General features: G+C 45.0%; 1 protein-coding gene across 5 annotated transcripts in view; it reads right to left on the bottom strand.

Moving 5' to 3' along the window:
- The window catches only part of CEP170B (centrosomal protein 170B), a 110681-nt gene extending 97960 nt beyond the window's left edge, over positions 1-12721 (bottom strand). For 3 of the 5 annotated variants that reach the window (XM_040332684.1, XM_040332686.1, XM_040332689.1), the window contains exon 1: positions 12549-12720. The gene's annotated coding sequence lies outside the window, so the exon portion shown is untranslated. Of the gene's footprint in view, positions 1-12548 lie in introns of all 5 variants that reach the window. The other 2 variants (XM_040332687.1, XM_040332688.1) reach the window with 1 other exon arrangement.
- Positions 12722-26134: the final 13413 nt, after the last annotated feature.

The raw sequence follows: 26134 nt of genomic DNA, 5'->3' as shown, positions 1-26134 counted from the left end.
AGATCCGACAGGTGTAATTGTTTTACACTGTCGGATCTTAGGATGCAATACCGCGGCCGCCGCTGGGTGGAGTTCGCGTCGTAAACCAGCGTCGGGTATGCAAATTAGCAGTTACGGCGGATCCCCGACGGATTTTCGCGTTCGCTACGTCGCCGCTAGTCTAGTTTCCCGTCGCAAAGTTAGTCGTCGTTTTAGGTGCCCTAACTTTAGTCAGCAAACGTATTGCTGTCTAAAGTATGTCCGTCGTTCCCGCGTCGAAATTTAAAAATGAACGTCGTTTCCGTAACACGTCCGGGAATATGGAAGTACGCTACGCGCGTCGCCGTTCAAATAAATGACGTCACGGCGCGCAAAGCACGACGGGATTTGCGAAACGGAGCATGCGCAGTAGGTCCGGCGCGGGAGCGCGCCTAATTTAAATGGCACACGCCCATTTGAATTGGCCCGCTTGCGCCGGAGGCCGCCGGCGTAGTTTTCATCGCAAGTGCTCTGTGAATCAGGCACTTGCGATGAAAACTTGCGGCGCTGTAACGTATCTATGATACGTTACGCCGCCGTTCTATGTGAATCTGGCCCATAATTTGTAATAAAAAACATCTTTGCCATTCCTTCCCTGCATGCTACGTAGACTCATCCCCTTCATCCCGAAACAGGATAAAGCAGTAGTGGTTGGTACAATCATTAATTCCCGACTCGACTACGCAAACTCCCTCTACTTAAGACTACCCAAATACCAGCTTTTGCGTCTACAAGTCATCCAGAACACGGAAGCCAGACTGGTAACAGGTAAAAAAACGTGGGAATCTATCGCCTCGGTCTTGAGGTCCCTCCACTGGCTAGCCATAAAGGATCGGATCACATTCAAGACACTATGCCTCACTCACAAATGCGCACAAGGAAGCGCTCCGCAATACGTAAACGAGAAAATTAAACCCTACGTCACCAATCGGGTGCTCCGATCAACTAACCAAAACCTTCTCGAAATCCCCACAGCCGCTACAAATCTAAGGGAGAACGTAGATTTTCAGTCCAAGGACCTCGGCTTTGGAATGTTCTACCCACGACCATTCGCATGGAAGAAAACCATCAGGCTTTTAGGAAAAAACTGAAGACCCACCTCTTCTGAAGGATCAGCACGACTCTGGATTCAAGCGCCCTGAGGCGATTCGGTTCGCATTTGTCAGCGCTATACAAGTTACTCACTCATTCTGAAGCTTCCCTCCAACACTTTGCATATTATTTTATATATATTGTACTCAATGCTGTATCCTGGCCTAGGCCAACAAGGCCCATGCCTAGGGCAGCACAAAAAGAGTCCCTGCCGGCTTGCGCTACACTGTTAGGCAAATTAGTCTAGCACCCCCATAAAGCGGCCGCAAAGTAGAACTATAGGCAACACTTTTTATTTTCATTTTGGATAGAGTAAAGGAGGGTTATAGCCCCTGTCAGTTTATTTTTTACTATCCCTGTCCCATTGCAGAGATTTCCCTTCACTTCCTGCCCCGTAGCCAAACAGGAAGTGAGAGGAAATATATGCAAATTAAGGAAATCCATTGCCCAAACAGGCCATCAGAATACAATACTATAGCAGACACCATTGATCATTCGGGAAAAAACCTTACAGGCTGGTTGTACATAAGTGTCCCCACTCGAAAATTTCAGGGCGGTCTTAAACAGCAATGGGTGTGGCCTTGACAGGAAGGGGTGGGTCCTATTTTAATTAGGGGGTGCACGAGTTTAGTCAGGCCTAGGGCAGCACAAAACCTAAATAAACTACTGCCTGTACTTGCCAAATATGCTGCAGAAATCTCCCACCACTGAGTCTGGCTGCAACCATGTTAACTGTGGGCAGCCTGTTCACTTCCTGGATTTACACAGACACACACCACCAGCTCTGCAGCTTTCATTGGACATCTTATGATTCATCCCCCTCCCTTCCTGGCAAATTCTCACAAGAGAGTGAGAGAGAGCTGTGCATGGTGTCATAAGCCTAGGCTTTTTACCAGACAAGAAACAGGAAGTGGGCTGTATAAGGCATTTACTGGCAAAAAAAAAATGTTTCACTATAAAAGTTAAAACAACAAGGGCAGAAGATTTAATAGATGGAAAGATAAAAAAATGACTGAAGGTCCGATGTAAATCAGCCCTGGCAGTGCATTTAGCAATAAACGGTCTCTGCCGGCATTTCTTTATGGAACAGAACATTTTCAGCCTTTTAGAGGACTTTATGTCCATTCTGAATGTATAATCTTTCTGTATGTTCCCTCGCTATGGCTTTTAACCACTTCCCGACGGGGAACTTCTGTGCTGGCCGTGTCCTTGGACACAGCCAATCACCGATCGCCGTGATTGGCCAATCGGAGTGGCCGTTTGCTAGGCAATCTGTGCGGCCAATGAGAGATGATCTCATATGTTTACATATGAGATAATTTCTCATTGCCGGCTCTCACAGACAGCGTGCTGTCAGGGACAGAGGAGACCGATCTGTGTCTCTTGTACATAGGGACACAGATCGGTCACCTCCCCCAGTCAGTCCCCTTCCACCACAGTTAGAAACACTATGCAGGGTACACATTTAAGCCTTCCCTCACCCCCTAGTGTTAACCCCTTCAATGCCAGTCACATTTATACAGTAATTAGTGCATATTTATAGCACTGATCACAGTATAAATGTGAATGGTGGCAAAAATGTGTCAAAAGTGTCCGATGTGTCCGCCATAATGTCGCAGTCCCAATACAAATCGCAGATCGCCGCCATTACTAGTAAAAAAAAAATAATAATAATAATTCTGTCCCCTATTTTGTAGGCGCTATAACTTTTGCGCAAACCAGTCGCTTCTTCCGATTTTTTTTTTACCAAAAAAATGTAGAAGAATACATATCGGCCTAGACTGAGAATTTTTTTTTTTTTTTTTTAATTGGGCTATTTATTATAGCAACAAGTAAAAAATATAGTTTTTTTTTTCAAAATTGACGCTGTTTTTTTTTGTTTATAGCGCAAAAAAAAAAAAAACGCAGAGGTGATCAAATACCACCAAAAGAAAACTCTATTTGTGGGGAAAAAAGGACGTCAATTTTGTTTGGGAGCCACGTCGCACGACCGCGCAATGGTCAGTTAAAGCGAGGCCATGCCGGAAGCTGAAATTTCACCTGGGCAGGAGGGGGGTATACGTGCCCAGTAAGCAAGTGGTTAAGCAGCGCTGTCTGCGTCCATAGACACAGACAGCAGGACTGGGCCCCACCCCCTAATTACAGGATTTGATCGACAGCAGCAGGAGCGAATGGCTCTTGCTGTTGGCACTCTGTCCTCGGCATTGCACTGGATTGGGCTCAGGTAAGTATAAGGGGGAGCTGGGGGGATGATCCTGCGCAGAAAATGCATTAAGGTAAAAAACATTCTGCTTTTAGAACCACTTTAACTCATACAGACAAAAACGCATATAAGTTGAGATGCAATACAAACCAGTTGCTGGCAGTTTTTATATGGCCGTGTGAATGAGGTCCTAAATCCAAAACGGTTCAAACCACAAAGGTTCCGGAACCGGGACGTTATGATTCCAGGCCAGTCGCCGGCTATTGCTCTACATTCTAAACAGTTCACGTCAAAGTCCTTCACCTGAAGCTTTTAGGAAACCTGATCCCATTTCACTTTCTGGCAAGGGGTTAGAAAAGCATCATTGTTATCCCACAAATGAGGGCGGGGAGAGTCAATTACCTGGAACAATACGATGATCAGATTTTCCCAGGTCAGACTCGGTATATCTATATCTCACACAGGAAACTGGATTAAATTCTTTCAATGGGGATAATTAGAGAATAAAATAGGTCATTGATTCCTTGTTAAAGAGACATGTCTAAACAATAACTACATTGAAAAACAAAAGGGGAATTCAAAAAAGCAATTGTGAAACTTTTCTGGCAGCATGGTCTCCTTAAAAAGTCCCGTGCCTAATTCATGAAAGTTTTACCGACCGTTTATTTATATATTTATTTAATCCAAGTACTTATATAGCGCCATCAATTTACACAGCAGGGAACCCACTGACAGCTGATGAGTCATCCGTTGTTAAGGACGCAGCAGACGGCTTCCCGACCCGCTCCTTAGCAACCAGCTAAAAGCGATAAACTACAACATTAAATAATGCGGTAATTACCGCTAAAAACAAACAAACACAGGATTCCATATTTAAACGCAAAATTCTTAGTGAATTGCACTTTCAAACCTGAATTTACCGCATTTTTTTTGGCCGTTATTTAACTCTTAGGCCCCGTACACACGGTCGGACCGAACCAATGAGAATGGATCGAGGTTCAGTTTCTTTGGACCAAACCGACCGTGTGTATAGGCCATCGGTCAGTTTTCCTTCGGTCCAAAATTTTAAAACATGCTTCAAAACCGAACCGATGGACCGCTGCCCCATCGGACCAAACCGATGGTTAGTACAGAAAAGCATCGGTTCAAAACCCGCACATGCTCAGAATCAAGTCGACGCATGCTTGGAAGCATTGAACTTCATTTTATTCAGCACGTCGTGTGCTTGACGTCACCGCGTTCTGACCCGATCGGATTTTGGACTGACGATGTGTACACATATCAGGCCGTACGGCCACTTCAGAGGTGAATCGATGAAAACAGTCCGACGGACCAGTCACAACGGTTTGGTCCGACCGTGTGTACAAGGCCTGAGTGAATTGACCCCATTGTCGCTGCTTGTTTGAAGGGTCGGTGTAGCTGGTGCTTCCATACAAGTATCTAGGATGATTTATCCTACAAAAACTCAAATTGTAGGCCATTGATTTTCTCTGACGATCGCAAGGGTTCCCCTAAAATGAAGACTGGGGTGTTTAACCACTTCCGGAGCGCCTGCCATCATTATACGTCGGTATTTGACGTTGAATACCATTGTTATGGAAGCAGATAGCTGCCACATCCCCGGTATTTTAAAAAACGGTGGGCGTTCCTCTTTCTGGTAAAAGTGGTCTCTGTGATGGATTCGCCATGAGATCACTTTTATCGGCGGCAGGAGAGGTCAGCACTCCCCCTCCCGCCACATCCTGGTCATCTCTGCCAGTTACCAATGCCGTCGGTAGCAGCGGAGACAATCCAATGTTCTCCCCTCAGAGGCTGAAAGTCGAGTAAGGGAATGATGACCCCCACTCAACTCCATACCATTGAATGATGGCAGCGACGTTAAGGCTGCATTCACACCTGAGCGTAGGTCCTTCGGTCGTTTTTTCCTGCGTTTTGTCGCGCGTATTCATGCTTATTTGCACGTTTGCATACAGCGTCGTCCGACGTTTTAGTACTTCGGCGTTTTTTATTTTAGCCAATAGGAAAAATTATCATCTTTTCATCACTTGTTGCTATGTTGGTAGATCTTTTTTTATCTTTTGCCTGTTCTATTGATTAAAGCAACAAAACGCCCATAGCAAACGCTCTTTGTCGCGCTAGTCGCTTGAATCGAGCATTTCCATTACTTTCTATGGGAAGCAAACGCTCAAAAACGCCCAAACCGCCCGATTCGCGCGACAAAAAAAGGGTCCGGAACTTGTTTGAGCTTCAGGCGTTCGGCGTCAGGCATTTTGCAGTGGAGATGTGAACCATCTCCATAGGAAATAATGTATTTTTTCCCCTCTAGCGTTTTTGAGCTTCGCGCTTCAGGCGTCAAAACGCTCAGGTTTGAATGCAGCCTAAACGTCACTTCCGCCCAAAGGGGAATTTTTTTTTTAATAAAAAAAAAAAAAAGAGGAAGACATTTTTTATTTTATTGCATTTAAGTGTAAATGTGAGATATGAGGTCTTTTGACTCCAGATCTCACATTAAAGAGGTCCTGTCATGCTTTTTTCTATTACAAGTTATGTTTACATGTAATAAGAATAAAAGTGATCCAAAATATATATAAGGGACGTTGTAAAAATAGAAAGTAAAATAAACAAAAAAATAGAGATTTGCACCCCGTCCCGTCGTGCTTGCGCACATAAGCAAACGCATACATAAGTCACGCCCGCAGATGTAAACAGTGTTCAAACCACACATGTGAGTAATCGTCGCGATTGTTAGAGCGAGAGCAATAATAATTCTAGCAAAAGACCTCCTCTGTAATCTAAAACTGGTAACCTGTAGAAATGTTAAAACTTTGTCTATTAAGTGTCGAAGTTTGCATTCCACGAGTGGGCACAATTTTGAAGCATGACATGTTGGGTATCAATTTACTCTGCGTAACATTATCTTTTTAATACATGTCAACATGGCCGATATATGACAACTAAGGCCTCGTACAGACGACCGAACATGTCTGCTGAAACTGGTCCGCGGACCAGTTTCAGCAGACATGTTCGGTCGTCTGTACGGCCTAGCGGACAGGTTTCCAGCGGACATTTGTCCAGCCGACCGTTTTGCGGCAGACAAATGTTTCTTAGCATGCTAAGAAACATGTCCGCTGGAATCCTGTCCGTCGGACATGTTCGGTCGTCTGTACAGACTCACCGTACATGTCCGAGCGGCCGCTATCCCTCGCATGCGTCGAATCACTTCGACAAATGCGTGGAAGCATTGAACTTCCAGGGCCGCACATGTCGCCACGTCATCGTGTACGCGGGGATTTCTGTCTGATGGTGTGTACAACCATCAGACAGAAATCTCCGGCCGGACATGTCCGCTGAAAACGGTCCGGCGGACCTATTTCAGCGAACAGTCCGGTCGTCTGTACGAGGCCTAAAGCAAAACTGAGTGGTTGCCCATAGCAACTAAATAAATCCTTTTCTTTTTATCCTCCAGACAGGAGGACAACGTCTGCTTCGTATTTTCTTCTGTTTCCATAGATCAGCCCCAAGAATCCCACGTTTGGATTTATTCCATTCTTAAAGCTGTTAGAACCCGGTGAAGTTCCAATGCTGATTTTAGCTCCGTTTATAACAGGCCTCAGCAACCATGTTGGAAAAGGCTGCTAAGGCTCCGGGAATAAACAGTCCCTAATCTTCCTAACAACCGACACACAAAGCATGTGCAGGAATTCCTGAGACAGACGCTGGGTACTCGCAGCCCTCGAGAGCTCCACAGGACATAATAATATGTTCCAGACCATTCTGGAGATCTGCAGCCATCACCGCCATGACCACAGCATTTTATTGTAGTTCAGCATCCTTAAAGGAAACCCCGAAAAAGAAATACACTCCTGGTGAAAATGCTAGCTGCCTGGCTGACCCACTAGCTTCAATCATTTTTAACTGACCAAGAACCAGTATGCAGATAGGGAGTTCTGGTTTTGTGTTTACATTCAAATGCATTTGCTAGTCCCAGAGCAGAGATGAGGGGCGTTTTTTTTTCCCTTTGTCTGAATTTCTCACTTCCTGTTCCTCCTCAGTAAGCTTGCCCCCATCATCCGAGCCGTTCTGGCTGGGGGTTAGTCAGCGTGCTCGCTCCCTCCCTTTTTCACTCACTCACTCAGCTCAAGGGAGAAGTGGTCAAACAAGCGCCCAGAGGCACTAGGCCATATTTTCGTGCTTGTCCGATCGGAAAATATCGGATGAAAAGTCACATTCGGCTCTCGAAAGCTGTGTACAAACGATCCAATTATGATACAATCGCTTTGAAAGCTGTATTCTTTGTACGATTTTTGGATCGTGTACGGGTCTTAAGGATTCAGTGCCATCCTCACCTGAACCGGATCTTTGTTGGTCTTTAGGTCCCCTACGCCGGCATGACTGCTAGCAGCTTCACAGCCGGCTTCCCACTGCACATGCGCGAGTTGTGCTGCGCTTTGTGAATGGTTTTGCACTGTCCTGCGTCCTGTGACTGGTCCCAAGAGGTTGTGGGCAGGACGGAAGGGGGGACAAATGTGCCAGTATTTGCAAACACGAAACGCATGCGTACAGACATACAAATGAAACAACATACTCCTGCGCATCCTCCTCATCAGTGAACTGACTCCATGGTGCTCTATAACCAGGTCAAAAAATGTACAATTCCTCGGATGCCTTGCTGCTCTCTAGGACTGGAGTTGTCCTGGCCATGCTGGCGGAATATAAATAAAAATAAACAGGGCACACTGGCCTAGTGCATTATCCAACAAATTTATAAAAAATAGCTGAGGAACCAAAAAGATGTCTACTCACAAACATAGACTTGTAAACTCGCTCATCGAGCCACATGAGTGGCTAGTCCCTCTCAAATTGCTTGGACTACCAGACCAAGGTAGGGGGCCCTAGATGGGACGCTGACGCGTTTCAAAGGACCAAACTTCTTCCTCAGAGGAAGAAGGTTGATCCTTCGAAACTCGTCAGCCAGCAGGGTGCCATCAAGGACCCCTACCATCTTGGTCTGGTAGTCCAAGCGACTTGAGAGGTACTAGCCACTCATGTGGCTCGATGAGCGAGTTTACACGTCTATGTTTGCGAGTAGACATCTTTTTGGTTTTATCAGATATTTTTAATAAATGTGTTAAATGCACTAGGCAAGTGTGTTCGCTTTCTTTTTATTTACATTCCTCCAGTACAGACATACCACCCTGAACGTGGACGGTCTATCTTTATACACAAGCACATTAATGCACGTATTGGCATATACACCCATTGCTTTTTATGGGCAGCTGAGTGCTGCACCTGTGGCTATTGGGCATGCAGTGGCTCATTTGTTAGCACTTCTGCCTTCCAACACTGGGTTCCTTGGTTCAAGTCCTATTAAATAAACTATCTGCATGGAGTATGCATGAGTTGAGTTTTGTCCCATACTCCAAAGACACACTAGTAGGCTAATTGGCTTTAGCATATTCTGAGTGCATCCAAGATGGCCGCCTCACCATCTGCCCATACAGCAGATAAAACGTTCTGAGCCCCCAGGGAGAAAGGGGCTTATTATTAATTATTAATTCATCAACATGTATACCCATCTACAGCCAATAATCATTATGGATGGTTATATGCAGCACCTGGAGCACCCAGGCAGGGAAATACATGCACATTTTATGCTGCCTCAGAGGCCCTTGTGCATGAGGCCTTATAATGTTCAAACATGATGTGATAAAATTGAACGATTGATGTCCGATTTAACAAAATGATAGAATCAGACACTGACTAAACAAGACAAAAATGCCATTGCTGAGCGATGGAGGTGAGGCAGTGACAGTTTTGAACGGCCCAAGACTATCTGTTGTGGTGGATTATTACATGGCAATCAATTGTAGGCGATTCACAAGGATGTGAAAACTGATCATCTTGGGTTGATAAAAAACATCATTCTATTGATGTTTGGTAGGATCGTTTTGTTGAATCAGAAATCGATCGTTCAGTTTTATCGCACCGTGAACGACCACCATTAGGCTCCGTTTCCACTATTGCAACCCCAAAGTCGCGCGATTTGCAATGCGATTTTTGATGCAATGTAATGCGAACGGTGAAAACCATGTGAGAAAAAGTCACACCGAAGTCAGAACAAGGTAGTGCAAGAACCTTTCAGTCACACCAATTAGTACGGGGACCATTGAAATACATGGGTTTTGACTTGTCATGCGACTTCACCTGTGTCAAGTCGCACAACAACTCGCAGTAGTGGAAACAGAGCCTTATGCCGCATACACACCATCACTTTATGTGATGAAAAAAAACGACATTTTCTGTGAAGTAAAAAAACGTTTTTGAAACTTCAATTTTCAAAGACGAAGTTGCCTACACACCATCGTTTTTTCACAATGCTCTAGCAAAGCGAGGTTACGTTCACCACGTTTTTCCATTGAAGCTCGCTTCATAACTAGCTTCTGGGCATGCGCGGGTGTAAAAACGTATTTTTTTGCTACACATGGTCAATTTCTGTGAAGTAAAAAACGACGTTTTGAAAAACGACACATAACATTGAAGCATGCTTCAATTTTTTTTTGTCGTTTTTCACAAGGCATAAAACAACGTTTTCCCCCACACGGTCATTTAAAGTGACGTTTTTAAAAACTTCGTTTTTTTTCATCACATAAAGTGATGGTGTGTACGCGGCATTAGTCATGTAAAAATCCATACAATGTTCACATCTGTAAAATTATTTGTCTATTCTTCTAGCTTAGCGGTTCTTAACCACTTGCCTACTGGGACTTTTTACCCCCTTCCTGCCCAGGCCAATTTTTAGCTTTTAGCGCGGTCACACTTTAAATGACAATTGCGAGGTCATGCAACACTTTACCCAAATAAATTTTTTATCAATTTTTTTCACACAAATAGAGCTTTCGTTTGGTGGTATTTAACCACTTCCATACCGGGCCTATTCTGGCACTCCTCTCCTACATGCAAAAATCATCATTACTCAGAACCCCCAAACATTATATATGTTTTTTTTTTTAGCAGACACCCTAGGGAATAAAATGGCGGCCATTGCTACTTTTTATCTCGCACGGTATTTGCGCAATAATTTTTCAAACACCTTTTTAAAAAAAATGTTTCAGGAATAAATAAAAAAAATAACAAAACAGTAAAGTTAGCCCAATTTTTCTGTTCAATGTGAAAAATTATATTACACTGATTAAATAGATACCCAACATGTCACGCTTTAAAATTGCGCACACTCATGGAATGGCGGCAAACTTCAGTACTTAAAAATCTCCATCTGGTCACCAGTTATCTCTATGCTTCCCATCCGGTGACGGCTGATCGTTTTCCAGATGGGATGCATAGGAGAAGAACCGGAAGGCGGTGGGGGGGGGGATTATTGCAAAAGAAACATGCACTGTCTCTTCTGCCCCTACCTGTCTGCTCATGGTCTTCTCCAGCACAGAGCTCAGCTCACAGGCCTGGGCCAGTCTATGAGCGCCAGGATTACGGACTATGGAGAGGCCCGAAGACCAGCACCGAAGTAAATGCCAGCACTAGACAAGTATGGAGACTGAAGTTCTGCTTTAAATGGTAAACATGGGCCAACGACGAGTCAAGAGGCGCTTAGCGGTCGGGGCTATGAGCAGGGTAGGGTGCGTTTTCATTAATTTCCTTCAATGGGAAATCATTGATTGGGACGAAGTAGGGGGCTGTATAATGAATGTAAATGTTATTTTTTATCTGGCCCTCATGGACCTCCTGAAACCCATCTATGGACCCCTAAGGCCCCGTACACACGGTCGGACAAAACCGATGAGAATGGTCCGACGGACCGTTTTCATCGGTTCACCTCTGAAGTGGCCGTACGGCCTGATGTGTGTACACACCATCAGTTCAAAATCCGATCGGGTCAGAACGCGGTGACGAAAAACACGCGACGTGCTGAATAAAACAAAGTTCAATGCTTCCAAGCATGCGTCGACTTGATTCTGAGCATGCGCGGGTTTTGAACCGATGCTTTTCTGTACTAACCATCGGTTTGGTCCGATGGGGCAGCGGTCCATCGGTTCGGTTTTGAAGCAGGTTTTAAAATTTTGGACCGAAGGAAAACAGACCGATAGCCTATACACACGGTCGGTTTGGTCCGATGAAAACGAACTTCGGTTCATTCTCATCGGACCAAACCGACCTTGTGTACGGGGCCTTAGGGGTCCATGGACACCAGGTTAAGATCTCCTGTTCTAGCTCGATTTTCATATTTGCGTATACACGTAAATAATGCAAAAATACCGACAGCGGGCGCAGAATTTTATACACAACGCAGAGGTGTACCCAGGCCTGTAATATATATCGCACTGCTGCGTTCAGATTAGTAATAAATTGGATCTGAATGTAGGGGGTCCTTGTTACGCCCGTGTGCATGAGCCCCTAAAGTACCTGCCTGACCTGCACTGGGCGATGACAGGTACACTTGAAGGCTTACAACCACAAGGACGGATCTGCTCGCCGTCGCCCCCCCCCCCCGATCCTGCGTTCAGGCCTCTCTCCTTCGCCTCCTGTCATCAGGGAGGAATATAAAGTCACAGCACAGAGTGTGATGGAAACACAAACACAGGCTGCGGCCAGACAAGCAGTGTGGGTGGAAGAAATCAAACCATGCCTTGGGAAGAGACATCTGCCAAATCCAGCCGGCTCATCATCCCCCCCCCCCCCCCCAATAGTGAATTACAAAATCACAGGGCCCTGCAGTGACCAAACCCAGCAATCTCATGTATTATTCACTGGCACAGACACAATGTAACAGCAGATCATCCATCAGATCTTTTCTTTTGGAGGGGGGGGGGGGGGGGGGGGCACACACAAGTAGAGGCGCACAGGACATGCCGGGTGATACAGATGTGATGCAGCTGCAATATTTTGATCCCTTTAAATCCAAACCACTCCCCCTCCCAGGATCTCTGCTTGTCACAATGTAATCATTAATCCCTTTTCACTGGTGGGGGGGGGGGGGAGGGGGCATCTAGCTGCCTGACCCTCTCCCAGAAGTGAAAGTGTTAATATTTACACATCCCCCACCCCCTCCTATAGATTACAGAGACATAGAAATGAAATAAAAAGCATGCACAGGGAATGCCATACAATGTATCAGTCCAGAGCACCGATCTGATCACACACAGAGAAATATGGACGATCAGCTGTGCCCATGTCCCTGGGTGACATGATGTAGGGTGGTGGAGGAGGTGGTGCTGCCACTTACCTGTCTTGGGTTTGGCACAGGATGGTCCCAGCGGCCCCTGGTATCCAGCAGGAAGGGCTGTGTAGCTGTGATCAGCAGGCAGGAAGGTGTATAGAGACAGGTAATGCATGCACAGCAGCTACACACCCTCTCCCCTCCTGCTAGTCCGCCTGCACTTGCACGACAGGTTCATGACATCACCAGCCTGGCCACCCTCCCCCTCTGGCTTGGAAAACCAGGATAGGTGACATTCTTCTTCTGCAATGAGGGGGGAGGCGATCGCCATCTGCTGGTGAGCCTGAGAAGGCAGGCACAGGACACCTGAGTCAGTGCTGGTATACAGAGCCTTGCTGTACAGGGGATCTCCTCTCTATAGCTGGCCAATCAATGGCTGGCAATTTAAAGTGATATTAACCACTTATTTTTTATTTTTGCTTGAAAATTACTTAGAACCCCCAAACATTATGGGCTAGATTCAGAAAGAATTTACGCCGGCGTATCTATTGATACGCCGCGTAAATTCAAAGCTGCGCCGGCGTATCTTCTTTCTGTATTCAGAAAGCAAGATACGCCGAAATTAGGCTAAGATCCGACTGCCGTAAGTCTCTTACGCCGTCGTATCTTAGTTGCATATTTACGCTGGCCGCTAGGTGGCGATTCCGTCGATTTACGCAAGGAATATGCTAAGTAAAGCGCTGCGCAAACTGTTGGCGCTATATAAATCCTGTATAATAATAATAATAATAATAATAATTAGGTAGATACGCCGATTCAGAAACGTACGTGCGCCCAGCGCATTTTTTTACGTCGTTTATGTTAGGCTTTTTCCGGCGTAACGTTACTCCTGCTATATGAAGCATAGCCAATGTTAAGTATGGACGTCGTTCCCGCGTCAAATTTTGAAAATTTTACGTCGTTTGCGTAAGTCGTTCGCGAATAGGGCTGTACGTAAGTTACGTTCACGTCTAAAGCATTGACGATTTGCGGCGTAATTTCGAGCATGTGCACTGGGATTCTTTCACGAACGGCGCATACGCCGTTCGTAAAAAACGTCAAATACGTGGGGTCACACTAAATTTAAATAAAACACGCCCACATCATCCACATTTGAATTAGGCGGGCTTACGCCGGACCTCATACGCTACGCCGCCGTAACTTAGGGCGCAAGTTCTTTATGAATACGGAACTTGCGCCCTAAGTTACGGCGGCGTAACGTATCTGAGATACGGTACGCCAGCAGAAAAATACGCCGGGCTTTCTGAATCTAGCCCTATATATATATATATATATATATATATATATATATATATATATATATATATATATATATATATATATAATTTTTTTTTTTTATTAGGACTGTTACTGATTAAAATGTTTGTGTTCGATTAATCGATTTTATTTTTTAATCGATTAATCAACTAATTTTCGATGAATTATAACGCACATACAGATCCAACTACTTTGAGCTGATCTCCTTGCAGGCTGATTCCCAGTGCAGCTACCAACCACTGGAAAAATGGATAGCAGGATACAAAAAACACACAAAGGCCGCGCTCGATGGGAATAGCATTAAAACTTTTATAGCCTTCCTACTTACCTACTTACCTACTTCCTACCTACTTAGGTAACAAAATAAATATTGCACTGGAGATAAAATCGATGTAGCTACATAAACTGTACAAATGGTGCGAGTAATACCAAACGGTAGCAAAAGCAGTCATAAAAACATGTAGCTAAGTATGATACTGGTATAAAAATGTGTACAGCGATACCACTGCTGAATCCAGGTGAGGAGGGGTTAACATCAGTCCGTCGGAATGTAGTTGTCCCATGAAGGGAACTATCACAACTCCCAGTGGATGGCTGTAGAATCCCAGGTTGATAGAGGGAAGTGATAGAGGGAAGTGTAACAGCCCTTGCGTGTGGCAGATAGTAAGGTCCCGCCGGCGTGCAGATATGAAAGCACAGCAAAGGAGCCCTTCAGATGGACACGGCAAGCCACGCCGGTGTCTGTGACATCGCCAGATCACCGACGGAACTCCCTGAAGCCGGCGGAGAGGTGAGTACCAATCAAAAGAATTTTGATCGATCATAAAATTTACGATTAATCAAGGAATTAATAGTTCATTTCCACAGCCCCTATTTTTTAATATATATATGTTTTTCAGACACCCTAGGGGTCTCAAACTGGTGGCCCTCCAGCTGTTGCAAAACTACAAGTCCCATCATGCCTTTGCCTGAGGGAGTCATGCTTGTAACTGTCATAATAAATGGTGGTAGTTACAATTTTATTCCGAAAAAAATACACTTAATGGGGTAGATTCAGAAAGAAGTTATGCTGGCGTATCTATTGATACGCTGCGTAACTTCTAGGATGCTCCGGCGTATCTTTTTTTCTTTATTCAGAAAACAAGATACGCCGGAATTTGGCTAAGATCCGACTGGCGTAAGTCTCTTACGCTGTCGTATCTTAGTTGCATATTTACGCTGGCTGCTAGGTGGCGCTTCCGTTGATTTACGTGAGGAATATGCAAATTAGGTAGATACGCCGATTCAGAAACGTACGTCCGCCCGGCGATTTTATTTTTTACGTCGTTTACGTTAGGCTTTTTCCGGCGTAAAGTTACCCCTGCTATATGAGGCGTATCCTATGTTAAGTATGGGCGTCGGGCCAGCGTCAAATTTTCCGTCGATTACATCATTTGCATAAGTCATTCGCGAATAGGGCTGTACATAATTTACGTTCACGTCGAAATCATTGGCTTTTTGCGGGTTAATTTGGAGCATGCGCACTGGGTTACGTTCACGGACGGCGCATGCGCCGTTAGTCAAAAACGTCATTTACGCGGGGTCATGTTTTATTTACATAAAACATGCCCACCTCTTCACAATCTGAATTAGGCCCGCTTACGCCGGCAGATTTACGCTACGCCGCCGTAGCTTAGGGCGCAGGTTCTTGGTGAATACAGAACCTGCCTCACAAAGTTACGGCGGCGTAGCGTATCTGAGATACGCTACGCCCGCACAAAGTTACGGCGGGCTATCTGAATCTAGCCCAATTTATTTTAGGGCACAGAAATATATTACACAATTTATTTGTAAAATAAAAAAGATGAGGTTGCGCCATCTATAGGTACCCAGCAAAGTGACACCAACTTCAGTACCAATAATTTCCCACTTTAAAAGCCCCGACAGGTTATCGGTTTAGCGTTAACCATAAACAGCAGCCCTAGAACTATTGCTCTCACTCCAGTGTGACATGTGTATTGGGACTTTTCGTACGTAGGTGCCCTTGATGGGTGCACAAACATGGGGTGGCTAAAAAAAATTGGGGGGGGTTTAAGTGCTTGGGTGTAAAAAAAAAAAAATTCAACAGAAAAATGATTTATTAGAATTTGCCAGGTACATCGTTTCCTGTATAGACAATCAAAGGAGATATACAGAATCACATATGCAATAATAAATTAATATACATCTGGAAGTAGCAATAAGATTGAGGACTGCACACATGGCTACCATAGATAAACATTGGTGAAGAGGGGGAGAACCACTGGAGGGAGAAGACACCAGAGGAGGGAGAAGACATTGGCGGAAGGGATAAAACCAGAGGAAGAAGACATCAGAGGAGGGAGAAGACATCACCGGAGGGAGAAGACATCACCGGAGGGAGAAGACATCACCGGAGGGAGAAGACATCACCGGAGGGAGAAGACATTGGCGGAAGGGATAAAACCAGAGGAAGAAGACATCAGAGGAGGGAGAAGACATCACCGGAGGGAGAAGACATCACCGGAGGGAGAAGACATCACCGGAGGGAGAAGACATCACCGGAGGGAGAAGACATTGGCGGAAGGGATAAAACCAGAGGAAGAAGACATCAGAGGAGGGAGAAGACATCACTGGAGGGAGAAGACATCACTGGAGGGAGAAGACATCACTGGAGGGAGAAGACATCACTGGAGGGAGAAGACATCACTGGAGGGAGAAGACATCACCGGAGGGAGAAGACATCGGCGGAAGGGATAAAACCAGAGGAAGAAGACATCAGAGGAGGGAGAAGACATCACTGGAGGGAGAAGACATCACTGGAGGGAGAAGACATCACTGGAGGGAGAAGACATCACTGGAGGGAGAAGACATCACCGGAGGGAGAAGACATCGGCGGAAGGAGAAGACCGGAGGAAGAAGACATCAGAGGAGGGAGAAGACCGGAGGAAGAAGTCATCGGTGGTGGAACCAGAGAGAGAAAACACGTTGGAGCTATGACAGGGGACATTCTTAATTTTTAATAAAGAACTTGTCAAAAACTGTGTCTGTGTTTTTTTTCTTATTGACACTTTTTTTAATGAATGAGTAAGGGCACAATGTACATTATACTCATTCACATGGAGGGGATGCCGGGATCTGGGTTCCCCCTTGTTAAAGGGGGCTTCCAGATACCTATAAGCCCCCTGCCCGCAGACCCCCACAACCACCACCCAGGGTTGCTGGGAAGAGACCCTTGTCCCCATCAACATAGGAACAAGGTGCTTTGGGGTGGGGGGCACCTGCTCCCCCATGTTAAGGGCATGTGGCTTGGTATGGTCCAGTGGTCCAGGAGTGGGGGCACTCGCTCACCCCCCCCTTTCCTGAGCTGCCGAGCTGTATGCTCGGATAAGAGTCTGGCATGTTTTTTTCACGTTGTATTTTTTTCATTTTGACATCCAGTTCCCCATCAAGATATATACCAGACTCATAGGGCCTGGTATGCATCTGGGGGGGGCACGCCATTTTTTTTTTTTTTTACAAATTTGGCTTGAGGTTTTCTCCATACCAGAAGCAAAGGATTTTTTTGATTGGTGAAAGGACGAGTCACAATCATCTCAAAGTCGAATCCCGTTCATTGAAGTAGCATGGAAGTCGGATATAAAGTTGCAGGGCAAAGGCGGATCGGAATTCGTGCAACTTCCATGTCGGAGGAGCCTTATTACTTCCCCATTTATTTAGTTTATGGTGTAACAGGGTTATATCTGTCAGGAAGATCAAGCCCAGCTTGATGTTTTTACATAGTTACATACCTGGCCAATACCCCTGGGAGGTGTAAATCACAGGACCCGGAAGCAAATGGAGTAGTGATGTCTATTTCAGTGATTTCCGGCTTTTAGGACAGTGGCTAGGTATGGTATATGCATAGTTAGATTGGTCCAATGTAAAAATATACCATGTCTGGAATTCTTAGTAAATATATCATACCTGGAATACCTGGAATTCTTGTTTAAGGCTGAAACCTGCAGGACTTCAGTGCAAGAGATCTTCAGCTATACTCTGGGACCTGCGATTCTATATCTGATCCTGATTTTCAGTTACTGACTTGGTTTGTTCTCTGACTCTTCTGTGATTCTGCCCTGTCTGTTGATCTTCTCCTTTATAGACTCCGACTATGATTAAAGGTGTTGTGTGGGTTATTTTTTTTAAATAACAAACATATTGGGGGTAATCCACAAAGAAGCGGCGCAACGTAATTTTTCCTATTTAAGTTACACCGCCGCAAAATTTCTACCCAAGTGCCCGATCCACAAAGCACTTACCTAGAAATTTTGAGCGGTGTAACTTAAATCCGGCCGGCGCAAGGCGTTCCTCTTCTCCAGGGGGCGATTCCCATTTAAATGAGACGCGCTCCCGCGCCGGCCGTACTGCGCATGCTCGTGACGTCATTTTCCCGACGTGCATAGCGCGAAATTACGTTACGCCGGGCTTTGTGGATCGCGACGGGACAATGAAGTTGCGTCGGGTAAAAAAAAAGATACGGCGCCAAAAAAAAAATGTAAAATGAAAAAAAAATCTCGTCGCTAGCAAGAAAGGTCTGTTTTTACAAGGTGAAAACAGTTTACACCTTGTAAAAGCAGCCCTAATTTTGCGTTTGCAAAATAAAACTTACGGAGAAAAAACAAAGCTGAAAAGCTTCGTGGATCTCCGTAAGTCCTAATTTGCATACCCGAGGCGGCATTTCGACGCGAAATGCCCCCAGCGGCGGATGCGGTACTGCATCCTAAGATCCGACAGTGTAATTCAATTACACATGTCGGATCTTCGTCCTAACTATGGGAAACTGATTCTGTGGATCAGTTCCATAGTTAGGACCAGGAATACGACGGCGTAACAGCAGTTTTTCCGTCGTATCTCTTTTGAGGATTTGGCCCATAATACTTACCTCCACTGTGCAGTTAGTTTTGCATAGATTGGCCCCGATCCTCCTGTTCTCGGGTCCCTCAACGGCTGTCCCGGCTCCTCCCCGCAAAAGCTAACCCCACTGGGAAGCTCTATCCCGAGGGGGGTTAGCTTGTGGGCGTGCTCTCTGTCATACACGCTGCGTCCATAAACACAGTGGGCCAGATTCAGGTAGGAGATACGACAGCGTATCTCCAGATACGCCGTCGTATCCCCGGTTGTGAGGCGTCGTATCTTGGCGCCTGATTCAAAGAATCAGATACGCCAGAATTTGTCTAAGGTACGACCAGCGTAAGTCTCCTACGCCGTCGTATCTTAACTGCATATTTACGCTGGCCGCTAGGGGCGTGTACGCTGATTTACACCTAGAATATGTAAATCAGCTAGATACGCCTATTCACGAACGTACGCCCGGCCGTCGCAGTACAGATACGCCGTTTACGTTAGGCTTTTTCAGGCGTAAAGTTACCCCTGCTATATGAGGCGCAGCCAATGTTAAGTATGGACGTCGGGCCAGCGTTGAATTTTCCGTTGATTACGTTGTTTGCGTAAGTCGTTCGCGAATAGGGCTGTGCGTCATTTACGTTCACGTCGAAAGCATTGGCTTTTTGCGGGTTAATTTGGAGCATGCGCACCGGGATACTTTCACGGACGGCGCATGCGTAAAAAGCGTCATTTACGTGGGGTCACAATAAATTAACATAAAACACGCCCACATGTTCCACATTTGAATTAGGCGGGCTTACGCCGGCCTATTTACGCTACGCCGCCGTAACTTTGCTTTGTGAATACTGCACTTGCCTGTCAAAGTTGCGGAGGCGTAGCGTAAGTAGGATACGTTACGCCCGCACACAAATACGCGCTCCCTACCTGAATCTACCCCAGAGTGTATGACCCGATCCCGCCCCCCCGGCAGCCGCGTCATTGGATGTGATTGACAGCAGCGCGAGGCAATGGCTATGTGTTTTTTCGCCTTAATGCATAGGATGCATTAAGGCGAAAAAACACGAACCTTTACAACCACTTTAATGCCTACCACTCTGGTATCCCCGCTGCCCACAAGTTGCTGAACCAGCCAGCCCCTGACTCAGTGCCTGCCTCCCGTACTGGTGCCATCTTGCCAGACTGTTGCTGACCCTTACTTGTTCCTGTACTCTTCTTTCCAGTGACTGGCATATGCGGTCATCTCCAGCCACGTGACGACGGCACTTATAAGTTCCACTGGTACTTGTGCCACTCTTTTGTCCCTGCTCTCTCTCTCCCACTACCCAGGGGTGTTTGTACTGACACAGTAAGAGAGGCCACCCTCGTTGTCTCAGGTTCCACATCAAGGTACCTGATAGTGTTTATTGCCCACATGCTTTGTGCTAAAAAATGTTCCTCTTTCTCTCTACAAAAAAGTGAATGGACACATCTAAAAGGCATTGCTTAGAGATTTGTAATATAATGTTTTCTAAACAGATGGTACTCATCTTCTGGAGTTACTGAGTCACACCTTATAGTGCACTAAACCCAGAGGCACTTAAAGGGGTTGTCAAGGTTTGTTTATTTTCTAAATAGGTTCCTTTATGCTAGTGCATTGTTGGTTCACTTACCTTTTCCTTCTAAATGATTTTTTCTTTGTCTGAATTTCTCACTTCCTGTTCCTCCTCAGTAAGCTTGCCCCCATCATCCGAGCCATTCTGGCTGGGGGTTAGTCAGCGTGCTCGCCCCCTCCCTTGGGATTACATTCCTGCGGGGCAACTCGAAAGGTTAAAATCCAATCTTCTTTATTGAAAGCAACGTTGGGGTAAAAATTCATAGGCAAGACAGTTGACATGTTACAGTCACGGCTGAAACGCACCAACTGTCTTGCTCCTGGATTTTTACCCCAACGTTATTTTCACCAAAAAAGATTGGATTTTAACCTTTAATGTTGTTCATGTTCAGGTTCTAAGGATAATTTAAAGGGGTTGTAAAGCTTCCCGTTTTTTCCCCTTAATGCATCCTATGCATTAAGGGGAAAAAACATCCAATGCTTTCAGGCCCCCGAGCCCTGCCGTTTACTTACCTGAGCCCTCGAAAGTCTCACGTCAAGAATGCCCTGGCTTCTTGGCTCTTAATTGGATAGATTGATAGCAGCGCAGCCATTGGCTCACGCTGCTTTCAATCAACTCCAATGACGCAAGGGCTGGGGGTGGGGCCGAGTCTTGTAGTTGGCGGCAGGGCCTATCCGCCCTGTAGGCTCACTATGCAAGCCGCTTAGGGCCCCGCAAAGCTGCGGAGGGCCCCCCAAATTACTAGAGGCCCCGTCTGGTGAGAAGTCATTTTCGGCCCCTCACCCCGCTTCTCAACTCGCTGGCTGCATGGGAGAAGAGGTAAGAAGTCAGCACCTCCCACTTCTCACTTTAATGTAAGATGTAATTTCCGACAGCAGAACACCCCCTTCTCAACTTTAATCTTTTATGTGACATGTCACTGTCGGCAGTGCCCCCCCCCTCCCCCGCTTCTCAACTTTAATGTGACATGTCATTTTCGGCAGCCCCTGCATGCTTTTCAACTTTAATGTTACATGTCATTTTTCTTAGGGCCCCAGGGAGGTCAGGATCGGCACTGGTTTGCAGCTATGGACGCCGAATACAGGACTCGGGAGCGCGCACGCAAGGTAACCCCCTTGGGAAAGTGCTTCCCAGGTTAGGTTATCAGAAGCGGGGGGGAGCCGAGACAGCCACAGAGGGACCCCAGAAGATGAGGATCAGGGCCACTCTGTGCAAAACGAGCTGCACAGTGGAGGTAAGTATGATATGTTTGTTCATTTTATTTTTTTTATGTGAAGGTTTAGTATCACTTTAATGCAGGTAAGGCACCAAGAAAGTTTAATTACTACCTTAATCAGCCACAGAACCTGTGCAAATAAAGGTATTGGATGGCAACCCTAGAATGGGCCCTTAATATCTAATGTACGCAGAGCTGGAATAAAAGGTGTTTTAATAGCCCTCTGGATTTCAGGTTTAAGCCATCGTTGATCTTTTGCAGACTTCCCTGATTCCAGGTGTTCCTCTTCACAAAGGGTCATTGTTTTCCCGAACCTGAGTTGGGGTTATGTTATCTGATGGTGGGTTTTCCTTTTTTAATTTCTTCTCTTCTGTCTCCTATTACAAATGTAGTCACATCTTTCACAACATTGTGGGAAGCAAGTGAAGTTACTTCTCATTAGTCATCATTAAATCTCCTACCAGTAACCAGAGTCGTTATCAATAAACCAAAAGGTTGACTAAGCTGAATGAAATTTCCTACACACACACAGAAAAAGCCGGCAGGGTTGTGTCTCCTTAAATTATCTACGCACACACACTAGGAGGAAATTGCGTTGCTTGTCTTTAGGCTTTAGCCTGCAGTCATTCTGAATACGCGGCCTGAAATAACTTTTTACAAGATTGTATGATTTCTTACAGCAAAGCAGAGTTCCATGTTGTGATGTCTCATGTTTTTGTCATTTTTACAGATGTGTATGAGCACCAAATCCATGACTCCCATGGCCGGAGTCGTAAGCGCTGTGAGGATGGCTGGGCTCTGTTGTCCCACGATCTATTTCTCAAACTGTGGCGTGGGTTGTTCTCAATAAATAATCAAACAATCATCAAAATGGAAAAGAAGGCAATATAGCATAATTACATTTAATAATTGTAAAAAACAAACAATATCTACTCACATGTGAATATTTTGTAACCCGTGTTAGAAAAACCTGGAACCAGAAGAAACCAGTGACTTCCGTCTCGCCGGCCAGAAATTGCGTCACCTGACAAGTTTCGTCCCTCCGAGTCCCACAAGACGTTATCAAAGGATGCACATTGAAAATTAGAAGCTGCACTGGAAGACTTGAAATTTATAAACTTTTATAGATTTTGAATTTGCATGGATTCATACACTTTTTTGTGTAAATCAGGTCTAGTGTATGTAAACTCAAGAACAAATATGTTTTTTTATTTAAGTATACTAGATGTGGTAGCCAGGAGTCTAGACTGTGAGCTCTAACGGGCAGGGCCCTCTGATCCCTCCTGTATTGAATTGTATTGTGATTGTACTGTCTTCCCTGATGTAAAGCGCTGCGCAAACTGTTGGCGCTATATAAATCCTGTATAATAATAATAATAATAATAATGAGTTAAACCCCCCCAGAGGGACCATACTATAGCAGCTAGCTTTTACCCCAGCAAGCACCCACTCCACAATTACTGGGGGGTGCATTAGGTCCCAAGGCTGCCACTGTCCCGCATTTTTTTTTTGCATTTCTAGTGGCACTGCAGTGTCTTTTCTACTTGTACTGCTGCAAGCATCAGACCTCAGATGCAGTAAATGAGGCTCTCCTTTCACGCTGAACTGCCCGATCTAGTGAGAACCTGAGCCCTGCACTCTGTGTACTACACACTCCTGAGCCCTGCACTCTGTGTACTACACACTCCTGAGCCCTGCACTCTGTGTACTACACACTCCTGAGCCCTGCGCTATATGAACTATGCTGTGAATTTTATACTCCTGACCACTGCACTTGTCTTGAGGCCCGTACACCCGATCAGATTTTCCAATGGGAATTGTGTGATGGCAGGCTTTTGTCGGAAAGTCCGACCATTTGTATGCTCCATCAGACAATCCGACAACAAATGTGGGATAATATGCTTCCGACAACAAATGTGAGCTGTCAGATTGTACGATCGTGTGTACAGAAGTCCTTTGAAAAGAAATCCAAAGTACAAACACGCATGCTCAGAAGCAATGCTAACTATAGCAGAAGTTGCCCAAAGTGTGGCGCTAAAGAGCTGAAAAACCACGTAGTTTCGTGTTTGTTAGCCGACAATTTTGTGCCGTTTGTATGCAAGACAAGTTTATGGTCAACGCCCTTTGGACAAAAGTCCTACGCTTTAAATCCGGAAAATCCGATCGTGTGTACCAGGCTTTAGGGTGACAACAATCACTGTACTGTATCTATGGAGGAACTGTCACCCTAGGACAAAGGTGTGTGTGTAATATAGAATACCTTCCCTTTTCCTTAACACCATAACATGGGATAGGTATTCTGTAGTTAACAGAAGAGAACTGGTGAAAGCTGATTGCTTACCTCCTTACGCTCTTTATCAGAATCTGCTGATTGTTGTTCTGCAGTCCTTTGGAACGTCATATATCTTGGATATTTTTGATCTAAAACGTTTTGCCCACTGGACCTTTGCAGATGAGGCCAAGTCCACTAAGAGGTACCCCCTGGATCATCTATGTCACTATATGTCAGCTCTCTTTCATGGGACAGATGTAGTATATGTTTTTTGTGGTATTGTATGATGTTTTTCTTGTCAGATGTGTAATTCGAATATATCTTGAACCTTGATTGTATCCTGAAGAAGTCCAACCGTGAAATGCGTTGATGCACAAGGACTCACTGTACAAATTGTATAATTTTATATGAATTTTATAAATTTTTAAAATTTTCGACTATACCATGTACTTTTTTCAAGAATTTTTTTCTAAACCTCCACAGTGTTTTCTATGCCCCTAAAGTCCGGCCTAATGGTGACTCTCTGAGCACCATTTTTCTTGTTTCCCCTCCTGATTGCTTAAACCTTAAGATGTCAGTTTAGCGCACAGGAAGTTACAAGCAGACTGGATTTCTGGCAGGATCAAACGTTATTTTTTTTTCTTAACTTTGAAAAAAAAAATAATGGTAGCCACCAACTGTAAAGACTGTTAAGCTGCAATAGATTTTTGTTCTTGGACTTACATATACTTTAACCACTTCAGCCCTGGAAGAATAGGTTGCCCAATGACCGGGCCATATTTTGAGATTCTGACAATTGCGTGGTCATGCGACGTTGCACCCAGACAAAATTGGCGTCCTTTTTTTCCCACAAATAGAGTTTTTTTTTGTGGTATTTGATCACCTCTGTGGTTTTTATTTTTTGGGTTATAAACAAAAAAAAGAGCGACAATTTTGAAAAAAATAAGCAATATTTTTTACTTTTTGCTATAAAAAATATCCCCAAAATATATATAAAAAAACAAATTGTTTTCCTCAGTTTAGGCCGATATGTATTCTTCTACATATTTTTGGTAAAAATGTTTGCAATAAGTGTATATTGATTGGTTTGCGCAAAAGTTATAGCGTCTACAAAATAGGGAATTGTTTTATGGCATTTTTATTATTTTTTTTTTTTTACTAGTAATGGCGGTGGTCAGTGATTTTTATCATGACTGCGATATTGCATCGGACATATCGGTCACTTTTGACATTATTTTTGGACCATTGTCATTTATACAGTGATCAGTGCTATAAAAATGCACTGATTAATGTGAAAGTGACACTGGCAGGGAAGGAGTTAAACACTAGGGGGCGAGGAAGGGGTTAAGTGTATCCTAGGGAGTGATTCTAACTGCAAGGTGGCTGGGCTACAAGTGACACGACAGTGATCACTGCTCCCAATGACAGGGAGCAGTAGATCACTGTCCTGTCACTAGGCAGAACAGGGAAATTCCTCATTTACATAGGAATCTCCCCGTTCTGCCGCTCCATGACACGATCACGGGACACCGGCGGAAATCGAGTCTGCGGGTCCCGCGGGCGCGGCCACGGAACTTGCACCGGTCGCACGCCCACTAGGCAGCTGTTTCAAAGCAACGTACAGGTACGCTGCTTTGCCTGCCAGTGCCAATTGCTGATGTAAATGTACGTTAGGCAGTCCAGTCGGCAAGTGGTTAAAATAGAAATGTGGCCTCCTAAAAAAACATTATTTGGAAGTGCGCCTCACCAATATATACATTTATGTGTCAGGGTCTGGGGTCAGGCTCAGAGACCACTGTCTGTACAGTAGAGAGGTTCACAAAGTAATCAGCTGGATAAATACACAAGTAGATCCCCCTAGTGGATGGCGGAGATCTAAGCACTGGCCAGTCTTCCTGATGGTGGAGCCTGGCCAGCCTCAGTCCTAAGACTGAGGCTGGGTTCACACACAATGCAGCTCCCAGCAGAGAGCATGTGCGTCCTGGTTCACCGTTTAACCACTTCCATACAGGACACGTATACACCTTCCCGCCCAAGCCAATTTTCAGCTTTCAGCACTGTCGCACTTTGAATGGCAATTGCGCGGTCATGCTACACTGTACCCAAACAAAATTGGCGTCCTTTTTTACCCACAAATAGAGCTTTCTTTTGGTCGTATTTGATCACCTCTGCGATTTTTTTTTTTTGCGCAACAACAAAAAAAAAACAGAAAATTTTGAAAAAAATTACGTTTTTATTTTTTTCTGTAATTTTTTTGTAAATAAGTACGTTTTCTCTTTCAATTACGGGCACTGATATGGTGGCACTGATGGGCACAGATGAGATGACACTGATGGACATCGACAAGGTAGTACTGACGGGCACAGATGAG

The sequence above is a fragment of the Rana temporaria genome, chromosome 13 (assembly GCF_905171775.1).
Source record: "Rana temporaria chromosome 13, aRanTem1.1, whole genome shotgun sequence".
In the NCBI taxonomy this organism is placed as follows: Eukaryota; Metazoa; Chordata; class Amphibia; order Anura; family Ranidae; genus Rana; species Rana temporaria.
This window is presented reverse-complemented; position numbering and strand designations above follow the sequence as displayed.